The 24,027-nt window shown below is 35.6% G+C and overlaps 1 long non-coding RNA gene across 1 annotated transcript; it reads right to left on the reverse strand.

The window, feature by feature from the left end:
- Positions 1–21,640: 21,640 nt before the first annotated feature.
- On the reverse strand, positions 21,641–23,717 carry LOC131655486 (uncharacterized). Its single transcript, XR_009299790.1, has 3 exons — positions 23,536–23,717; positions 22,051–23,114; positions 21,641–21,966 (listed from the first exon to the last, which is right to left on the reverse strand). It is a non-coding gene; the product is annotated as an uncharacterized LOC131655486 (long non-coding RNA).
- Positions 23,718–24,027: the final 310 nt, after the last annotated feature.

A 24,027-nucleotide genomic window follows, 5' to 3' on the forward strand; every position in this document is an offset into this window, starting at 1 on the left:
GATTGGGATGAACCGTTGCCAGAAGAAGGGCCAGATCCTGAATCCAAATGGGGTTTAATTTTTGATGGAGCTTCTAATACTCATGGTCATGGAATTGGCGCCATTATTGTCACTCCGCATGGATCACATGTTCCTTTCACTGCAAGGATATGTTTTGATTGTACAAATAATATTGCTGAGTATGAAGCTTGCATCATGGGACTTGAAGAGGCCATTAATCTGAGAATTAAGATTCTTGATGTTTATGGAGATTCTGCGCTTGTGATTAATCAGATTAAAGGAGAATGGGAAACTCGTCATCCTGGTTTGATCCCTTACAAAGATTACGCCAGAAGGTTGTTGACATTCTTTAACAAAGTTGAATTCCACCACATCCCTCGAGATGAGAATCAGATGGCTGATGCATTAGCCACATTGTCTTCCATGTACAAAGTGAATTTCCATAATGGGGAACCTCATATTACAATCAGGCGTCTTGATAGACCTGCTCATGTGTTTGCAGTTGAAGAATCAACAGATGAGAAGCCTTGGTATTTTGATATTAAGCACTTTCTTCAAACTCAAGAGTACCCACTGGGGGCATCAAATAAAGATAAGAAAATTTTGAGGAGATTGGCTGGCAGTTTCTTCATCAATGCGGATGTTTTGTATAAAAGAAATTATGACATGGTTTTGCTCAGATGCGTGGATAGAAACGAAGCAGACATGTTGATGCATGAAATCCATGAAGGTTCTTTTGGTACCCATGCCAATGGACATTCGATGGCTAAAAAGATGCTTAGAGCAGGTTACTATTGGTTAACAATGGAATCTGATTGCTACAAATTTGTAAAGAAGTGTCACAAGTGTCAAGTGTATGCTGACAAGATTCATGTGCCTCCGACACTTCTCAATGTTATTTCTTCTCCATGGCCTTTCTCTATGTGGGGTATTGATATGATTGGCATGATTGAACCCAAGGCTTCGAATGGACATCGATTCATCCTGGTAGCAATCGATTACTTCACCAAGTGGGTAGAAGCTGCTTCATATGCTAATGTGACAAAGCAAGTTGTGGTCAGATTTATCAAGAACAACATCATCTGCAGATATGGTGTACCGAGTAAGATCATCACTGATAATGGCTCGAATCTGAACAATAGCATGATGAGAGAACTGTGTGAAAGCTTCAAGATTGAACATCACAATTCTTCGCCTTATAGGCCAAAGATGAATGGAGCTGTTGAAGCAGCGAATAAGAATATTAAGAAAATTGTGCAAAAGATGGTTGTTACGTACAAGGACTGGCATGAGATGCTCCCATTTGCTTTGCATGGGTATCGTACATCTGTTCGTACTTCAATAGGGGCAACTCCCTTTTCTTTGGTTTATGGTATGGAAGCAGTGCTCCCTATTGAGGTTGAGATTCCATCATTGAGAGTTTTAATGGAAACCAAGTTATCTGAGGCTGAATGGTGTCAGAGCAGGTTTGATCAACTGAATTTGATAGAAGAAAAGAGAATGACGGCTTTATGCCATAGTCAGTTGTATCAGAAAAGAATGAAGAAAGCTTTTGATAAGAAGGTTCGACCTCGTGTATTCAGAGAAGGCGACCTCGTGCTCAAAAGGATCTTGTCTTTCACCTCCGATTCAAGGGGCAAGTGGACTCCAAATTTCGAAGGACCATATGTTGTTAAGAAAGTCTTCTCTGGCGGTGCATTAATTCTTGCAACTATGGATGGAGGGGAGCTCCCACGTCCCGTGAATGCTGATGTAGTCAAGAAATACTTCGCCTAAATAATAAAAGAACAGCTCGCTAAGTTGAAAACCCGAAAGGGCGACTTAGGCAAAAAAGAGCGTCTCGGTGGATTGAAAACCCGAAAGGGCGGTCCAGGCAAAAATTAGAGACATAAACAGAATAAAATACCTGGTGGACTGAAAACCCAAAAGGGCGGTCCAGGCAAAAGTTAGGGATTCATGGCAAGTAACTACATCAGACAAGACTTGATCATCAGCAGTCATCTGTTTATCATGAGAAGTTCAACACATTTCAACGGAAGCCTTTGTTCAGGAATTCCGAGTTGAGAGAGAGGATGGGGTCATTACATTTCAATGTACCTCTTCCACAAAATTACCACTTTCCAAACTTTGTAATAATCCATGGGGTCTTGCCTTTTGCAGGCCACCATTCTATTAAAAAAGTTTGAGCCTTTACCCTTTATTGGCAATCTTATTTCTTTCATATCTCTCAAAATGTCATTTATTGTTGATAGTAATTTTTGAAACAAAGAGAAATTTGATTTCAACAAAATCCTTTTGAAAATTATAAAAGAAGTTTTACTTTATTCATAAGTGCATTACAAGGAATGGATATGTTGATGTATTCATATGCAAAAGAGGAAGAATGTGTTCCACTCAATGCATCCTTGGCCTGGTTCGAATATGGTGTAGAACTCAACTGATGTGTTCTCTCAACTTCAATGTTCCCTAGTGTTGGGCAGTATATATTCTGAAGCCATCAAAAGATTGTTATAGCAGTTTCTGCTCCGGTGTTCAGCTAGAGACATGCTTGATTACGTTATCTTTTGAACTCTGTCTCTCGAGTTAATTCTTGTGCTAAGTTTTGGCAGCATATGCATCATTAACATACATCAAAAACAGTCATACATTCACATTTGCTATCATGAAGTTTACTGTCAAACAGATTGCTCTTTCGTTTAGAGTGTCTTAAGCAGAAAAAGCTCACTTTCCTTGAAAATCCCCACTGAATTTGTTTCCAGGTGGATAATATGTTTCAGTTATTCTGTTCAGATGACTATGAACAGAAGATCAGTGAGTTTCTCCCTCACTTGGTCCAGTCTCTTTGGCAATTTCTTTCCATTTGGTCATGGATTGAATTTTGGTCACTGGATGATGAATGTTGAGACTATGCATTTGTGTTTGCATCCTCAAATCATTGAAAAAAAGCATTATTGATTGCTCTTCACCATCATTGGTGCAAACAGGTATCTCTTCATGCCTTCAGTGGAACGTTGGTATGTGTTATCGTCAGTGGTACGGCGGTATATCTCTTTCATCGTCAGTGGTACGTCGATGAATTACATCCCTTTTTATATCATCAGTGGTACGGTGGTATATCCCTTCAATACCTTCAGTGGAACGTTGGTATGTGTTATCGTCAGTGGTACGGCGATACATCTCTTTCATCGTCAGTGGTACGTCGATGAATTATCCTTTTTTTATATCATCAATGGTACGGTGGTATATCCCTTCAATACCTTCAGTGGAACGTTGGTATGTGTTATCGTCAGTGGTACGGCGATACATCTCTTTCATCGTCAGTGGTACGTCGATGAATTATCCTTTTTTTATATCATCAATGGTACGGTGGTATATCCCTTCAATACCTTCAGTGGAACGTTGGTATGTGTTATCGTCAGTGGTACGGCGGTACATCTCTTTCATCGTCAGTGGTACGTCGATGAATTATCCTTTTTATATCATCAGTGGTACGGTGGTATATCTCTTCATGCCTTCAGTGGAACGTTGGTATGTGCTATCGTTAGTAGTACGGCGGTATATCTCTTTCATCGTCAGTGGTACGTCGATGAATTACATCCCTTTTATATCATCAGTGGTACGGTGGTATATCTCTTCATGCCTTCAGTGGAACGTTGGTATGTATTATCGTCAGTGGTACGGCGGTACATCTCTTTCATGCCTTCAGTGGAACGTTGGTATGTGTTATCGTCAGTGGTACGGCGATACATCTCTTTCATCGTCAGTGGTACGTCGATGAATTATCCTTTTATCATCAGTGGTACGGTGATATATCCCTTCAATACCTTCAGTGGAACGTTGGTATGTGTTATCGTCAGTGGTACGGCGATACATCTCTTTCATCGTCAGTGGTACGTCGATGAATCATCCCTTTTATATCATCAGTGGTACGGTGGTATATGTCTTCATGCCTTCAGTGGAACGTTGGTATGTGTTATCGTCAGTGGTACGGCGGTACATCTCTTCATATCATTAGTGGTACGATGGTGTGATTTCTGTTAATGGAAGATCGGCATTCTAATTCAGGATGCATACTTTCTCATCCCCAGTGAAAGAGGATGTTCCCCTTTTCTCATCCCCAGTGAAAGAGGATGCTATAACCTCTCTGACGCGAAGTGTTTTCCCCAGAGAAATTTCTTTCCCCACCAAAGTTTCATCTCTCCAACGAAGTCTTGCCTTTCCCAGCGGAGTTATGCCAGCAAGACATTTGTTTTCCCCCAGTGGAGTTCCTTTTACTCCCCAATGTTGTCATGTTTTATCTTCACCATATGCATTCATTAAACATTGCATAGCATCTTATGTTCAAAAATTGTGTTTTATATATTTAAGTCTCTTCGATTCCGTCAAAACGAAGATTTCCAATCATCGTATCTCCGAATCGAAGAAACTTAAATAGGGGCATCTGTCATACCCCAATATTTGACCCTAAGATTACACATCATTTGCCTACCAATCATCAATCAAGAAGTTTTAACCTAGATCTCTACTTGTAATGTTGTGCTCAATTCATCTGCAAAGGAATCATCGAGCACCCATGTTTTAGTCTTGTATATGTTATTTTACTAACCAAAATACCAAAAATATTGCCTTGTGCTCTTGTATGTTTGTGTTTTGTAGGTACCAAGTCAAAATACCCCTCAAAGGAGCATTTTTCAACATTTTCACTGTGCAAATCGATTTGCATAAGGTGTAAATCGATTTACACAACTGTTTCTGCACCAGATTTGCTTCTGCCATCAGTGCAAATCGATTTGCATAAGACAGCAATCGATTTGCATAACTGTTTTTGCCCCAGATTTTGCCTTTTTCAGCCATGTAACTAGATTTGCATAAGGTGCAAATCGATTGCACCAGTGCGAATTTGGAAAAATGAAGGCAAATTTCAACTTTTTGAAGTGTTGACATCATTTGCAAGCATGGGAAGCATGACTTAGTTCTTACATTTGCTTCTCTACATCATTTAATCATAAACCCTCATGTGATTGCATCAAGACCATTGGATTTCATTTTTGGCTCCAAATCCTTTTCCCAAGCCTAATTCTATTTTCCAATCCAAACTCCAAGCCACAAAATTTCCCAAGCCTAAGTGCTATAAATTGAGGCACTCCCCTCTTCATTTTTCAAGCTTTGATAGCCAAGAAACTTATTGCAAATTCTCTCCTCACCTCTTCCAAACCCATCACTCAAAGCTCTTTCTCTTCCACACAAATTAGTGAGTCACATCTTGAACCTCACTAATTTAGAGCTAAACCTCAACATAAACACTAGTTTCTTCATCAATTGTGAGAGATCAAGGCTTGTGGTTGTGTGTTCTTGAAGAAGATTCAAAGTTTGTGAAGATTTGGTAAAATTCTAGATCCTTTACATGATCCAAGATGTGATCCTTTGTTGTTTATGCTTGATGCACCTTTGGTGCTACATTGATGAGATTTGCTTGCTTACTTGATACATTTTCGTGCACAAATTGATCCAAGATCACAAGGTGTTTGGTTTTATGTTTAAACAAGTTTTCTTCTCTTGATTTGCTGTTTTTTTGAAAACTGTGTTGTGCAAATCGATTTACATCTGGTGCAAATCGATTTACACAACTGAAAAACTGCGCAGATTTGAAAACAGAGTTATGCAAATCGATTTACACTCTGTGCAAATCGATTTACATCTGGACAGAATGCTTGTTTTTGTGATTTTTGACTTGTTTTTGGTTCTAACTCATCTTCTACCCCTTTCTTTTGATATTTTCTTTGAATCACAAGTTAGAGGCCTAATTTCTCTCTAATTTCAATGGACTTAGGGCGTCGATAGGATGAGAATCCAAATCCGCAATATTAAGTGATTGAAATTATGGATGAAAGGAGCTTTTAATGTGGTTCCATCTTTTGTTTCTCTTTATTTTGATCGATGAAAGTCTTAATACCTTGAGAATTCTTATGGATTCTTGGTAAAGACTAGATCACTCACCATTTTTCTTTTTGTGCGGTATTGCTTTCGGGTGTGAAGACATTAATAAGGTAATCCTTGTATTTATGTGATACCAGGTGGTCAGGATTTTGGTTGGGTCTAGGAAGTTGCTTAATAGAGAAGCAAGCAGATTGTATGATTGAATTGTTTTCAATCACTATGTGTCATGCTTACAATTGAATTATGGAGTAAGCATTGTGTGAATTCTGTTGAAGTATGGCTATTTTCCGCTGCATAGCCTCTGATGCAACCCCTATAGGTAGAAGAAGTCTAGGGTTATACTTTTATCAACAAAATATTTGGCAGATTTTTCAACTATATTAAAATTGTCAAAGATACTTGAGTCTTTCTCAAGTCCACTCATAAAGATATTTGTTAATATAGCTGATAAATGTTCACTGATCAATGATATTCATAATCATCTGCAAGTGTGAACCTTGAAGAGTTTCAAGGCTAGAGTGTTCCTAGAAGGAGGAACAGATGTCCTACTGGATGTTGGGACATTAATACTGGTATGCAGCTACCAGTTGAAGAACAGATGTTATGGTGCTAAACTAATGTAGTGTGAGTACATTGGTTTGGAACCTTCTCCTGGCCTGGAAGAGGAGACATTTGATTATAAGTTGATCAAGACACAATCAACATGTACTTCTAATCCAAAATCTTAATTTATGGGATTTTAGAAGTAAAATCTCATTGCTAAAGAAAACTCGTGAAGGTATTCCTTTTTTATCCTTTATGTTTAAATCAAGAGGAGCTTACATCTGGTATTTTCTCTGATCAAAGGAACCAGATATGTGGATATTTCATTCATAACCATGGAGCAGTTGTTGGAACTGAATACTGTGTCTCAACCGCAGCGAATTATGGTCACGAATGTTGTCTGCCCTAGTTGTTTTCCAGAAAGGATAGTGTTATTTAAAATCAAGGAAGTCCGATGGCTCAGAAGAATCTGACTAACTCAGTGTTATGCCATAACTAAATCTGTTCCAGAAACCTAAATGAGGGAATCTCCTCTATAGGTACAGACTATGGCATCCATCATCTCAAAATTAGAATGATAGTCTGAAGAAAAGCTTATTGAGATGTGGGCTATTCTATTCCTTGATATGTCTGGATGTTGTTGATAATTACACTATATTGTTTCCACCCCAAGTGCTATAAATTAGATGTTAGAGATGTTAACCAAGAACCATGAAGGATGATGTCATATCAGATGTTACAACATCATCTCAAGGTCTTCAATTTTTTTTTAAATAGTTTATTGTCAAGAGGAAAGTATATAATGTGAAGAGGTAATCAGTCAGAATGATCTAGTGTGAGTAGTCAATTCTATCTGACTAACTAATAAGTACTTTGACGAGAGACTTAGTACTTATTAGGTGTAGAACCTAGATGCTAGACTGTGAAGAAGAAATCAGTCAAGATGAACTAGTGTGAGTAGTAAATCTTACTGAGTAACTAATGAGTACTTTGACGGGAGACTTAGTACTTATTAGATGAGAAGCCCGAATACAAGTTCCAGTTGTGTATTCAAGGACTAGTGTGAACTAAACGTTAACGTTCACTGTTATCTTAACAAGTTTAGGAAGTCTAGCAATGGTATCAGGTGAAGCATTGTGATACTATTAAATATCTTGATGGGAGCTGGATATTTGCAATAACTGTATGAAGAGGAGAAGTATGTGATGAAGAAAAAGCTCTACATGAAAATACGTCATCACTACTGTTGAAGACACCAGAGAGATAAGGTTCAGACTTATCTACTGAAGATTGATTTATGGTTATACAATTAAAGTTTCATCTACTTTAAGTTGTAGAGTGTGGCAATCTGAATCTTGTGTAGCAAGCAAACTAAGGATTCTGAATTTGGAAACTGTGGCAAATTCCAAATGAAGAGTGCTTCAAGGACAAACATCAAAGATGTCCTCAATTTGTATATCTCAAGGGGAGTAAGAGAGTATGAAGATCAGCAAGGACAATGTTATTTTGCTTCTAATCAAATGGAAAGTCTCTCAAAGACTAATCTTTAAGCCAGAAAAACAATGTCATACAAGATGTCAGAACATCACTCAAGACATGTTTTATCCTTAAAGACTATCAAGGATAGTTCTCAAACTATTCATCTAAAAACATGTATTGATGGTGTGTATCACTTGCTCTGACTTAGTGTATGTTCCAACCAATGCACAAATTCACCTGATGCAGTCCTTTTTCAAATAACATCTCTTGAACAAGACATTTGTTACAATCTAGGTATGTTATTTCCAATTGCTCAGGTTTTTAGAAGTCATTTTCCCTTTCTTTTCTTTTTATTTTCTCTTGAGTCTTGTTTAAGTCTTTCATGTCCTTCTTTCGGATATGGGTAAGTTTATAGTTTATATAGGTGTCATACCCCAATTTTTGACCCTAAGATTACACATCATTTGCCTACCAATCATCAATCAAGAAGTTTTAACCTAGATCTCTACTTGTAATGTTGTGCTCAATTCATCTGCAAAGGAATCATCGAGCACCCATGTTTTAGTCTTGTATATGTTGTTTTACTAACCAAAATACCAAAAATATTGCCTTGTGCTCTTGTATGTTTGTGTTTTGTAGGTACCGGGTCAAAATACCCCTCAAAGGAGCATTTTTCAACATTTTCACTGTGCAAATCGATTTGCATAAGGTGTAAATCGATTTACACAACTGTTTCTGCACCAGATTTGCTTCTGCCATCAGTGCAAATCAATTTGCATAAGACAGCAATCGATTTGCATAACTGTTTTTGCCCCAGATTTTGCCTTTTTCAGCCATGTAAATAGATTTGCATAAGGTGCAAATCGATTGCACCAGTGCGAATTTGGAAAAATGAAGGCAAATTTCAACTTTTTGAAGTGTTGACATCATTTGCAAGCATGGGAAGCATGACTTAGTTCTTACATTTGCTTCTCTACATCATTTAATCATAAACCCTCATGTGATTGCATCAAGACCATTGGATTTCATTTTTGGCTCCAAATCCTTTTCCCAAGCCTAATTCTATTTTCCAATCCAAACTCCAAGCCACAAAATTTCCCAAGCCTAAGTGCTATAAATTGAGGCACTCCCCTCTTCATTTTTCAAGCTTTGATAGCCAAGAAACTTATTGCAAATTCTCTCCTCACCTCTTCCAAACCCATCACTCAAAGCTCTTTCTCTTCCACACAAATTAGTGAGTCACATCTTGAACCTCACTAATTTAGAGCTAAACCTCAACATAAACACTAGTTTCTTCATCAATTGTGAGAGATCAAGGCTTGTGGTTGTGTGTTCTTGAAGAAGATTCAAAGTTTGTGAAGATTTGGTAAAATTCTAGATCCTTTACATGATCCAAGATGTGATCCTTTGTTGTTTATGCTTGATGCACCTTTGGTGCTACATTGATGAGATTTGCTTGCTTACTTGATACATTTTCGTGCACAAATTGATCCAAGATCACAAGGTGTTTGGTTTTATGTTTAAACAAGTTTTCTTCTCTTGATTTGCTGTTTTTTTGAAAACTGTGTTGTGCAAATCGATTTACATCTGGTGCAAATCGATTTACACAACTGAAAAACTGCGCAGATTTGAAAACAGAGTTATGCAAATCGATTTACACTCTGTGCAAATCGATTTACATCTGGACAGAATGCTTGTTTTTGTGATTTTTGACTTGTTTTTGGTTCTAACTCATCTTCTACCCCTTTCTTTTGATATTTTCTTTGAATCACAAGTTAGAGGCCTAATTTCTCTCTAATTTCAATGGACTTAGGGCGTCGATAGGATGAGAATCCAAATCCGCAATATTAAGTGATTGAAATTATGGATGAAAGGAGCTTTTAATGTGGTTCCATCTTTTGTTTCTCTTTATTTTGATCGATGAAAGTCTTAATACCTTGAGAATTCTTATGGATTCTTGGTAAAGACTAGATCACTCACCATTTTTCTTTTCGTGCGGTATTGCTTTCGGAAAACGATCTACATATCGTTCTTCTCGCATGCATTAGTACATAAAGTTTTGACCGGCCTCGTTGTAGGGTGATTTCTATATAGATCACTTGGCGATCTGCTTAACATAGCGCAATATTTCGTGTCCCGAATAAAAATATCCAACATGGAAGAGAATTGTATGCGGTTGATTTATGACTTATGGAAATTTATCGTGTAGTCGCTATGATTTTATCAAGCTTCTGATAAGTTTCTATTGAATTTAAATCCGAGACATCCTTCACTCACCATAGATCTTCCTACTAACTTTGATAACATACTTGACAAGTTTCAAGATGGTTATCTTTAATATTTAACAACTAACTTTAATTTCCGCACCTTTATTATATTGCTCTTTATATTTCCCGCTTTATCGCTTTATTTTATCATTTCATCATATTTACATTCCGCTATTTTCTCTTTGTCCATTTGGACATATGTTTATGCTTCCGCTATTTTCTTTTTGTCCACTTGGACCATACTTTACTTTTATGCTAAAACACTAATAAACAACAAAAATCTAAAAAACACATAAGGCTCTCTTTTGGACTATCGGTTACTATCCCTAGCATTTTGGAGATTTGGACTTATGGACTTAGTGCCTCTGGACCCTTATTCTGTTGTTACTCTGCTGTTATTCCGTCTGTCAGGCATTGGATTGTTGTCTGTTTGTGTGTGCAGGTACTTCCTTGAAAGCCCTTGATGGTTAATTCCAAGGCATTGAGATAAGGATTTTACCTGAAAACAGCCGTTACTCTGCCCGATTTTCGTCAGCATATTAATGTGCTTAATGCAAAGTGGTGCTAAGATAATAAGTTCATCTGGATCCCCAAGTGTTAATGTGTTGGTATTGATAATTCCAAAGGATGGGAAAACTACCTTGACTCTTAATGTCAAGTGTTGGCTTCTTATTTGGTTAGACCGTTTCTTTCCTTAGCTTTTATTTTATGCAATAGGATAGCCTCTTCATCTCCTCCCACTTCTTAGATTTTCAAAATCTTCTCCCTTTTTACAAAACTTTCTTATGTTTGCAACCTTTTCAAATCCTTTTCTTAAAAATATCTTTCGCCCTTAGTGGCTTTTCTTCAAAAGTTTAGACACCGTTAATTGTCGAAACGAGTGGTTATAACCCACGATTTTGAAATTGATTGATAAAATGAGGTCTTTTACGCGTGAGAGATCTAGTGGCATACTCGTTGATTTTATCCGAGTTGGAGCCCTTCTTTCATTTGCGACGCAAAGAACTCGTCTGTTCTCATGCTCAAGATCAATGGCTGAGTATTTCTCTCCGACGACGATAAAGTGTTTATTCGTTTTTAAAATGTTTTCCCTTTAAAGCGGAACTACATTAGCTCTGACTTCTCCATTGCACCGAGGAGGTATGTAGGCACAAAGCTTAATGCTTTGCCGAGCTTATTTTAAAAATAAAACAAACTCTCTTTTTCAGCACACACACAACACAGATTTTCAAAAAGGTTCCCGTGGAGTACCACGGATATGAGGGGTGCTTTAAACCTTCCCCTCATATAATCAACACCCGTACCTGAGATCTCTTTCTTGTTTTAAAAGCAAAACTTTGGGTTTTACGTTCTTTTCCCTTTTCCTTTGAAAAAATAAAGCGCGGTGGCGATTTCAAACGGAATATTGATTCGAGTCAATCCCATGGCTTCGATATCAGATATTCCCCGCTACAATAAGTTATGTTTGTCAACCTGTGACAAACATAGGGAATAAGGATAGTGTTCAGACATTGTTAAGTCTGAGGTCCTTCTTTGCAGTTGTATTTGCAAAGGTAATGAATATGTTTTCTATTCTAGGTCAGTATGTCTTACTGTTTTGAGTCTTGTTTTCAAGTCATGAACACAAATAGTGTCTTGTGTTCTGAGTCTTCCAATATAGAGGTTTGGGTGTCTATGTTTGTAAATGGATGGTTCAAGTGATTATGTCTATAAGTTGAGTATCCTCTTATGTTCTAGGAGAGGAAGTTGTGTAAGTTGTGTCTATTGTCAGTTTGAGGGGGAGTGTCTTGTATTTTCTTCCTCATGTGCATCAGCTAATGTTAAAGGGAAAAAGCTGATGAATAAGTATACTGCTGCAGACATGGAAGTTTTTTTAAGAAGCAGTATATTATCTCAGATCCAAGGCAGATGGACTCTTTGTGGATGTCCCAAAGGATGTTGGAATATAAAAATTAAATATGGTGATGACAGCTTTAATTCTGATGACTAGAGTCTTGTTGTTCTCCTTAATGATTTCTATTTTTGATGAGCTTATGGTCTGTAATCCTAATCTAAATATCAGAGTTGCTTTGGAAACTTTCTGGCCAAAAATGGGGAGATGTATGATGTGTTGCATTCACCATGTCTAAGAAGTGTCTGCTTTGTCATACGGGAGAATTATGTAGTAGTATCAGTTGTCTTAGAAGGATGATGTAAAGATAAGCTATATATTTCAGTAGAAAATGTTGATATTTTTTTCTGTTATCAATGATGAGGTTGAAGGGAGCATACAATGTCCCAGAAGATGTTATGACATCTTTTCTTCTGCTATTGTTTATGGTCTCTGATGATTGTGTTTGTGAGCTGCTTCTGATATGTGTGTTGTGTGTGATCAACAAATTCCTGGCAGTTTTTCATGCAGTTTACATATGTTGTTTGATGCTGGTTGGTAGTAGAAGTTGTGACTGATGTATGCTGGTTGGTAGTAGTAGCATAATGGTAGTTGTGTTTGATGATTTCTTGTAGCCTGTAGTTGTATTAGCTTATCCATGCCTATGGTTGTATGGTGGTGTGGTTGTGTCATTGTGTTCTGCTACAAGTATTTTCTCTGATGTGGTGACAGGTTGTTTTAGCCAAAAATTTGCCAAAGGAGGAGATTGTAGATGTTTTCAAATTGGCTGCATTTGTGGTAAAACATTCTTGTATGTTATGATGTCTTGACTAATGTCATGACATGCTGTGTGTAATATTATGCAAGGTCTGAATGCTTGAGCTAATACAGGTTTTGGTTGGATATCATGCAAGATGTCATGACATCGGTATCTGACAGCAGTGGCTGTTATGTTTAGCTATTATATTTAGCTGTTATGTTTCCTTATTTATCTCAGGCTACAATTTAGGAAACTAAATGTTGAAAGATTTTATAGGAGAATCTGTTGTAAAAGTGTAACAACTTATTGTTGTTACTTAGAGCATATTTTATGGAGATATTTGTGGAGAATATCTTGGAGCTTATACTGTGGAGCAATTTTAGCAACAGTTTGTTATGTCAGTTTGTTACAATTTGACGGCCTAAATCCAGTTGAGTTATAGGTTATAAATAAGCAGTTGTAACCTAGTTTTAGCAAGCTAGCCGAGTATTGACAAGATGTAGTTTTTAGGGTTAGCCATGTAAGTGAACCACCCTGGCTTGGTAGCCCCCAGAGTAGGTGTAGTTACACACCGAACTGGGTAAACAATTATATTGTGCTTTTATTGCTCTCCTGTTCTATTATTTGTACTCTTGCCTTGTCTATTTTATAATGTTAGATCAGATGTCATGACATTGCATATGACATCTGAGTTCTGTCATGCCAGAATTTCAACAACTTATCATCTCATTAATTTTGCAAAGCAAACATCTAATCAACATTTCAAAAGCATGCAATTCACAAAAGAGTTAGAATACTAAAATACCATAGTTTTTTCAAACATACAATCTACCATGAAAATTTGGTTTTCGCATATATCTAATAACCCCCTTAAAATAACTTAGGGGTATTCAAAATCAAATCGATCAAATAGAAAATCGTAAAACCAAATTAAACTAAATCGAAACTGCAAAGAGTTGTATTTAATTTAGGTGCATTTAAGACATTTTCTAAAAGATCCGCGCGGTTCGGTTTTGTTAGCGCACTACAAGAAATTCTGCAATTTGCCAGGGGCTAAGCTCCTCATAAACTACAAAAACCCCTCATTAGATTGAAAATTGCGAAGGGACAGGTCTCTTGGCAAAACACGGGTCGCAAATTGATTTTCTAGGTGGGAAGCCCCTCGCAAATCGTAGAACACAGATGACACGCATGCCTAGACCCAGTGTAGTGGTGCAGATGGAGCAGAAGAGCAGAGTTCTGTCAGTCAATTTGCTTGGGGTTTTCCCCCTCGCAAAATGTATACGCTTTTCAATTGCTTGGGGTAAACCACCTGGAAAATTGTTAGTGTATGTATATATATATATATATATATATATATATATATATATATATATATATATATATATATATATATATATATATTTATATATATATATATATATATATTTTGACAATTAATATATTTAATATTATAATTTTAAAATAATATAAATTCATAATTTATAATTTATAAAAATACAAATACTAATTAAAAACTTAAAATTATATTCTAAATAGTTAAAATAATATCCATACATAATATTAACCTCCATACATATTAAACTACAAATACTAATTAAAGTTCATACAAATAATTAATGTTCATACAATTTAAAATTCATAGATATTCAAGATATTTATAAAAAACTTCAAACAAGCTCAAACATTCTCTTCCTCTTCATCTACCTCTTCCTCTTCAACAACTCCTCCATGTCCACTAACACCTCCATATCTACCACCTGAATTTTGTGAAGCAAAAAATTGATCAATTCTTTGTGGCCGCTCATTTGCAATCCGCATAGCTTCTTGATATTCAAGTGTTTGCCTCATCATTTCTTCCCGCAACTTTGTTTCTCTTCTCATCATCTATTTTTGCATCTCTATTTGTTTTCTCTTCATTTCTTCTATTTTTTCATTTCTTGCTGCCACTTCACGTGCCGCCTCAATATTCGTAAATTTTCTCTCAGTTTCAAGCATTTCAGCGGTTAATATTGGTGGAGTTGATGATCCTTCTCCATCAGCAAGTCTCATTCTGAAAGACCTATCACGTCGCTTCATAGTTTTTGCATACCCTCTAGTACCATAAACTCTCCCATTTTTCTTCTTTCTGCCAGAAACATTATACCATGTACGAAAATCCACACTAGGATCTACAGGATATCCCGATGGCGGTTCAGGTATTTCAGGATGCTTTGACAACCAATGAGCAAGTCATCTCTATCAAACTCCTCCTATAAAAATAAAATAGTTAAATATCATAATGATTTAAATAAATTAGGTATATAAAAGAAATAAATAAAATAACTTAATATAAGAAAAACTTACTTGAGTGTTTTTTGAACGCTCATCAACAAACTCTCCATTTCTCTTAAGATGAGTCTCCATATGGAGCTCATTAAGAAGTAGAGTTCTATCCAACTCTTCACGTTAATTAAATGAAAAATAAATAAAAATTAATTAATTATGAATAATCTAAATCTATTTAATAAATTAATAAGTAAAGTTACCATCCTCCGTGCAACTTCAGCAACACTAATACTGTCTGCTAGGTAGTTGCAACCGCCAACTTTAGATGCTCTATTTTTTTGCCTTTTCAGATGTCTCTAAAAAGGATTCATAAGTCCAATAGGCAATAAGATTTTTAAATAAGTCTTCTCCTATCCAACATGGACGTGTTCCTTTTTTTCCCATCTAAGTCTAACATTTCTCATGGTGTCAGAAAATCGGGCAGCACATTTTATGTGAAAAATTTCTTTAATTTGGACTTCATCTCTAACATCCCAACAACACCTCTCCTACATTGTATGAATTCAAAAAAATATTAAATAAAGTATAATCATGAATATATTAATAAATATAAAAGAAATGCTTAAATGAGTAAGTTAATTAATTATACTTGCAATGCTCTAAACTAATCATCCCTATCATCATCAAGTACTGCTCCATAAGTCGGCCAGTATTTTTTATACTTCTCCTTAATAATGTATGTTATGGTCGATGCTGACTGATGTGACGGCAAGATCCTAAAGCAACAAAATATTAAGTTAGTATTTATTAAATAAAAGTCAAACTTAAAATATAATATAAACACTTACGATCCTCCATCGGGAAAAATGATAAGTCTCCCTTGATGATATTTAATTTTCACTGGTGCATTTCTCAGGATGCGTCTCCTCCTCCTGTCCTCCTTGGGAGCACTGGTATCCCCATGAGCACTGGTATCTCCATGAGCACTAGTATCTCCATGAGCACTGGTATCTCCATGAGCATCTCCATTATCATCTTTAGAAGGAATGGGTAATGAATGGGGCATGCTAGATCCACATGGCTCCATATACTGCAAAGACACATCACTCTACTGCATGGAAGGCATAGGAAACTGTGTAGGGTGAGGAGTTCTAGGTCCACCTGGATGCATATAGGGTGCATATCCAGGAGGACTAATAAATCCCGACGTCATGGATGGGAGTGAAGAAAAAGGAGGTGTGGTTAATAATCCAGTGGAAGATCCAGATATGGGTGTAGTATGCATCAGCGGTGGAGTAGAATGTGGAGGAGGATTAGACACTTGACTCAAAAGTTGCATAGGAATAAACATATCTTAATTAGGAACCTCCTCGACAATGAACCTGGTGCGGCGAGGTACCTTATGACTCTTACCCTTTTCCTCTCTTCTGAGTGGCATTTTTTCTATTTTAAAATAAAAACATTAAACAATTACTATTAAGGGTGTTATACAAGTAATATCACATAAAACATATTCATTGGAGATAATAACATATTACATTAAACAAGATTTGTCTTCATTGGAGATAATAGCATATTACATTAAACAAGATTTGTCTTCACCGGAGATAATAACTTAATACACAACAACTTTTTGCACAAGTAATATCAGATAAAACATATACAAATTATTCATCATCATAATCTTCATTGTCTTCATCGGATCTAATATAATTGTCTTCAGACTCTTCATGCTCTTCTTTCACGAGATTTGTTGACAACAATATAGTTGCATCAACTTGCTGAACCTCAACAGTAGTATCAAACAAATTTATAATCTCCTCAATTTCAATTACCTTATTAACAGGAAAAATCACATCATCTTGGTATGCAACATCTTCCATTACATCGTCAGTGTCAATGTGACCCATTGGATTGGACTTAATTACAATACATCATTCTCGTTTGTGTGGGGTAATTGAAGGATAATGTACATAATAAACTTGCCTAACGTTATGTGCCATTATTAAAGGGTCATACTCTTTGTACTTTCTATCTCTTCTAACCTCAACGAAGTTATACTTTTTATCACATTTTATTCCTTTGGAAGATGGATCATACCAGTCACAATAAAACAAGACAACTTTATTTTCTGATTCCATATAATTATAGACTAACTCATAAATATGTTTGATAACACCGTAGAAGTCGTCCTCACCACCCTCTGTAACTTCTTTTAAAACTACACCACTGTTTACAGTTTTCTTCCCATTAGTTCATTTTTCAGTGTGAAATTTGTATCTGTTTACAAAGTTTGTGTGCCATTTATTTACACGTTGACGAGGACCTTCCGACAAACTTATCAAATGGATAATTTCAGGAGTTGGAGAAACAATGCATGATAATTGTTGCTTGAACCATGAAGGAAAATATGCATGTGTGTAACCAGTCGATGGTTGTGCGCCCATGCTTTGAGAATAGTATGTACTAAATGCCCTATTCAAAAAAACAATAGGTTAGAGAAGATTCAAATTCTTAACCAAAAGTAAATATATATCAATTAAATATACTTTTCTCAAAATATGGTTACTTCAACACAATTAATCCGCACATGAACATGAGCAGATTGCATTTCTTTTACAGAAAGCCAATGCTCACTCGTCTTTCCAGAGGGACGACCGGGACGACCAAAAACTGATAAGGTGAATTGACTTCTTTCACTGAAGTGAACTTCGTTTCTTATAATTATTGGAGTCAAAATCTAGCGATTGAAATAATGAGAGCAAAAATGTGATGTTTCCCGATGCAAATAATATGCACAAGTTGATCCCTCAACTCTTGTCTTATTTTTTACTGATCGCTTTGAATCACCCATGAATCGTTCAAATGGATACATCCATCTATATTGAACATGTCCATCAAGGAAAGCCTCATAAGCAATATGCACAGGGAGATGCTCCACAGAATCAAAGAAACCTGGCGGAAATATTTGGTCCAACTTACAAAGAATAACAGGAATATTTCGGTCCAATTTAACGATGTCCTCTATTCTTAAAGTTGACGCACATATGTCTTTAAAAAATTGACTGTACTCAGTTAGTGGATTAAGCACATTCTTGGGCAGTGAACTGAATGCAATTGGAAGCAATTGTTCCATGAAAACATGACAATCGTGACTTTTCATTCCATGCAACTTCCCTGTTTTGGAATCAACATATCTTGCCAAGTTAGAAGAATAACCACCAGGCATCTTCAACTCATTTAACCACCAACAAACTACTTTTGCTTATTAGGGAGTAAGAGTGTAAAAAGCCTTGGGTTTTAATAATTTTCCATTTAGTCGACATTTCAACTTCAACTCTTTTCGAATACACAAAAGTTCCATGTCTTTTCTTGCCTTCTCATTACCTTTCATTTTCTCATTATCCATCACTGTGTTAAATACATTATCAAAAAAGTTCTTCTCAATATGCATAACATCAAGATTATGTCGTAACAAATTATCCTTCCAGTATGGGAGGTCCCAAAAAATACTTCTTTATGTCCAATTGTGTGTGACCCCATATCCTTCAATTCTGCATGCTTCACCATTATTTGTGAATCTTGGTAGGTTACAAACACTATTCCATACTTCAATCGATTACAATCGAGGGGGAGGTAAATCTGTTACTTTTTTCCCTTTTCTAAAATCATTCATGTTTCTTCTAAATTCATGGTTTATAGGTAAGAACCTACAGTGACAATCAAACCACGAACTTTTCCCACCCTTTTATAAAGTAAATTCTTTTGTGTGCCCCATGCAATGTGGACATCCCATTTTGCCATGTGTACCCCATCTAGACAACATGCCATATGCAGGAAAGTCGTCTATTGTCCACATTAAAACAGCTCACATATTAAAGTTTTGTTTACGAGACACGTCATAAGTCCATGCTCCCATCCATAACCTCTTGAGATCATCAATTAAAGGTTGCAAATAAACATCTATTCCAGCCTTTGGACTCGACGGTCCTGGAATGATGCATGTCAAAAACATATATGGTTTTGTCATGCACATCTCATGAGGAAGATTGTATGGGGTAACAATAATTGGCCGACAAGAATATGCATTTGGTGACAAATTATAAGGAGAAAAACCATATATCATAACCCAAGCCTGGTGTTCCTAGGTTCTGCAGCAAATTCAGAATGTACTCTATCAAAGTGTTTCCCAGCCTCGCCATCAGATGGATGTCTCATAATGCCTGAACTACTTGTGTTTGTATGATGCCATGTCATTTGGCTTGCACTGTGCATTGATGCAAACATCCTTTACAACCTGGGCATTATTAGTAGATAGAACATGGATTTCAATGCAACTCGTTTTTGCTTCCGCTCAACTCTTGTACTACCAACTAAATATCTTGAACTATTGCAAAACGTACATTCCTCCAATTCTCCATCATTTGTACCAAACTCTTTTTCATAAAATAATATGCAACCTTTAATACAACAATCAATCTTTTTTACTTCTAGTCCCAACTTCGATATCATCCTCCTTGCATCATAATAGCTTGTAGGCATGTTTTCCTTCACAAGAGTCGCGTCCAACATCTTTCCCGCAAAGAATTCCAAACATTGATCGAGAACATTCCAATTAAACTTTGCATCCAACAGCCTCACACACATTGATAGTCTAGAGTCAGAAGACCCCTCAAACAATGGTATATTTATTTCTTTCAACAACTGATAAAACTTTTGGGCTTTCTCATTCGGGAGCTTTTCCGCATCAAATTCTTGAGGTTCATCATAAGCCACATTCACCCCTAATGCGTCACTCACCATATCCTCGACTAAATTAAATTATTCTAGACATTGCATATGCGTTGAACTCCCTGGGGCATATCTATTTATATCGAGTGCAATATGTGTTTGACTGCCAGAAGCCTCTTGATTTATCTCTGGCATTTTTTCTCCATTAGCTGCCCAAACCCAATAATTTGGCCTAAAACCCACTCTCTCCAAGTGACCTTTCACTCTGCAACCACACCTTAAACACGGACATCTTACCCCTCCTTCGCTTTGACAATAATCTTGAGAAAACACATATGAGATAAACCCGAAAACTCCTTCTATAAAATGTGGTGTAAGTCCATGTCTTCCAGGAAACGTTCTATCATACATCCACCAACGATAGAATTGATAATATTCCATACTGCACATGTACAACATTGTTCATGTTTAATTTTATTAAAATAAAAGAGAGATTGATATATCGACAAATTTTTAAATTTTTGTCGATAACACCATGTAACTAATTATACATTTGATAATATTTAATACACTATATTTACTCTAATTAAAAAATATATACTTATACATTTGATAATATCTAACTAATTTTAACAATGTTTTTAAATATTTTTAACCACACTTTCTAAATATATACTTAACCAAACAATATATCTACCGATTTATTATAAATAAAAAAATTTTAAACATATTTAATCATGCAAATTTACTTTTTAAATAAATCTTTCTTAAATGAGTATACAATTATAAATCTTTCTTAAGGAGAATTACAAGTCTTGCTATCAACCATAGATATATTCAACAAGTGGAGAAAATCTGTGAGAGTTGACACCATATTCTGATGTTCTTCCACCCCAACCAGAAGAGCACCTGGAAGGCCAAAGAAAAGAAGGAACAAAGATGCTGATGAAAAAGGAAAGACATAAAAAATGTATCCAGAAAGGGGTTGCCAAACAAATGCTCAGCATGTGACCTTTCTGGCCATAACAAGTCATCATGTCCTTCTGCACCAAGACAATCCCATAGTGTCACAACAAGTCAAGCCCAAACACCTACCACTGCAGTCCCAACTATTCATTCTCAGCCAACTCAGAGGGTTCAGACCAGGCAATCTCAAGATTCCAACAATCAAACTCAACCTTCTCAAAGGGTTCAGACTAGGAAATCTCAAAATGCCACTAGCAGTTCCCAACCAACTCAGAGGGTTCAGACAAGACAATCAGCCCAGAACCAAGGAGTACAAACACGTCATTCCATCACTATTTCTCAGCTACTTGCCATGAGAAGGGCTACACAAAGTCCAACAGCAGCATTTCAGCCACCAACAACTCAGAGACTAAAGATGCCTTATAAGAGAAAGTCCACATAGAAAGTTGCAAGAATTCTATTTTTTTAGGACCACTAATTATGTACTTTAGGAGTACGATGTATCTATGCTTATTTTGAATCTTTAGGATCAACTATTATGTAATTTAGGAGTATATTATGGAGTTATAACAATATTTAAATGCTATATTCTGAATGTTGTATCTGCTATATTATGAATGCTATAAATCAAAATTTTGAATGTAGGTCCTCCTTCATTTTAGATTGTATCGACCAGGACCTACTTCTTATTAAAATGTATCAAAGTTGTCCTTAATTATTTATTAATTGCACATGGTATTAAATTATAGAAACAAAACTAGAAGGCAGATATATCTAAAACTAAGCAAAACTGATATTAATCTACAATTGTCATCAAAAGATTACATCAAAGTACCATAATCCATGTCTTACAACGTTAACATAAACTAAGATCACCTATTTTTAAACAACATACAAATCAACACTACAATAATCAGAATTAAACATATCATGGCATAAAAAAGCATCTTCAACATCTTCAAGATGTTCTTCATCATCTCCTTATTGTATGTGTCATCCTTCATAAGCATCTTAATTTGTACCTCCTTTTTATCACATTTGAAACACTTTAAGAATGCATTTGGTGGTGTCTCTGGTTTGCCTTCATCACTTTGTTGGTTTTCATACCACATACAAAAATTGTAGCCAACATTCTCATGTTCATCCTGCAACCAAAATCAGTAACATCAAACCCATCTCAGGAAAACGAAGGAGAATATACCCAAATTATTCACAACATACGTACGTACCTTAAAGTATATGCAGCCCCAAAAAAAGCTTACCCAAGTTCCTTCCTTTCTTCTTAACTGAACGTATCACAGCTATGGATCCACACATGCATGTTGGTTCGATTCCTGATTGGGATCCACTTGAAATTAGCGAAAAGGCGTTCTCAGCTCTCACATTTGTTCCACTGCCACTGTATTGAGCCATTGATGATGAATTTCAAAATTATGGTTCTGGAATTTGGGGTTTTATGTTTTGTTCTTCTAATTGTTAGTTTCAGCCACTTATCTTTCTCTTTAAGTGACTTAACAGACATAGTCAGCAAGGTTAAGTCACACCTAAGCACCGTTTGTGCCACATCACGTTTTTTGGAACAAAATCTGTGGACAAGGGCAACGCTAAAGGCGTTAGCCAACTTAAAGGACATAGTTGTAGCGAAATCAACATAAGGGACCAAAGTGTTACAATTAAATTACTTAAAGGACCACGAGAGTAATTTAGCTTAAAAATTAACTTTGATTTTTTAAATCATCTGCTTCAGCAAAATCGGTCCCAAATTTACAGTTACTTCGATTTGTGTTGTTAATACGGTTTTTTCCAAATTTTATAAACCCGATTTATTGGTCCAAACTAAATCAAACTAAACTACGGTTCAAAGTTGAACCAGTTCAACCGAACAGTTCAATCCAGTTTCAAAACAATATTTTCCCTTAGAAAATAACTATTTTGTTCTCTTGGACATATCTTCTAACCTTACTCAAAAACAACTTTTAAATGTTGGACTATCAATAATGAAAATGGTGCAAAATATTTCTACTTTTTAGATGAAAAATACATTGAGAAACAATAACACAAGATGCAAATTATTATAAAGACGACAAAAAACACAAGAGCACCAACTTATGTTACAAACCCCTTCTGCAATAGCAATGATTATAGAACCCACTTTTGGTTTCATTGCATATACCACCTGCAACATAACCTTCAATATTACAAATTCTAGCACAACTGCGTTCACTAAAACAAATCCCTTGAAAATGATAAATCCTTCTTTCAGTACGTATTCCATCGATTTGTACCACCATCTCTGCATTCATTCATGGATCAATCATTAATATGATTAACACAAACATACCTTAATTAAATACTAAAATTTATTAAATACATATAATCAATTTCGGATATAATAAATCTTTAGATTAAATATACGATACTCTTCTGGCATTGTAGAGAGTTTTGATTTTTTTCTCCTATAAAAAATATTGAATTTTTCTCCTGTAATATTTTGGTTTTTTAATTCCCCCATAGATGTATTTAAACACTGAATTTGGGAGGATACATAAAAAAAAGTTTACAGTGGTAACTTGTATATTTAGAAGGTAAAAGACATAGAATTTTCATTTTTCAATGAAAAATTTAAATTTTTTTGTAAAAAATAAACTAAATTTCACCTATATATTACATATGTATTATATAATTAATCCTAAATATGTACTTATAAGACTTACCAGTAGCAAGGAGAATAAGACAAATGAATAAAAACTTGTTCATGATTTATACTCACTACAATCTTCACTTGTAGATCTATTAACACGTTAATAAACAAACTAACATTGTACTATCTATATGTAGAAATTGAAGGGTCTATGAAATTGTTTTGTTGTTGTTGAAAACTTGGCCTTTAAATTCATTTTGGAGTTTATGTTCCTTCGGTTACTTTACTAGTTTCAATGAATTTACTATAGAACTCATGTTTGGCTCATGCAGTATCTAAAATAATTTGCAACTCTTCTACCATATCTTGCATATATTCCATAAACATAATGAATTCTTATCTACCCAATTCAAAAAGTTGGATAAAGTTATATTCAGTTTAAAATGTTTTGGAAATAACAAATAATTGTATTATTTTATAATTAATAAAATACGTTAAAATTAAATGAAATTTTTTAATTGATTGAAGGTACACTATCCAATTTTTGGTGATGAGTAGAGAAGTT

Source organism: Vicia villosa, linkage group LG3 (genome assembly GCF_029867415.1).
Source record: "Vicia villosa cultivar HV-30 ecotype Madison, WI linkage group LG3, Vvil1.0, whole genome shotgun sequence".
NCBI lineage: Eukaryota > Viridiplantae > Streptophyta > Magnoliopsida > Fabales > Fabaceae > Vicia > Vicia villosa.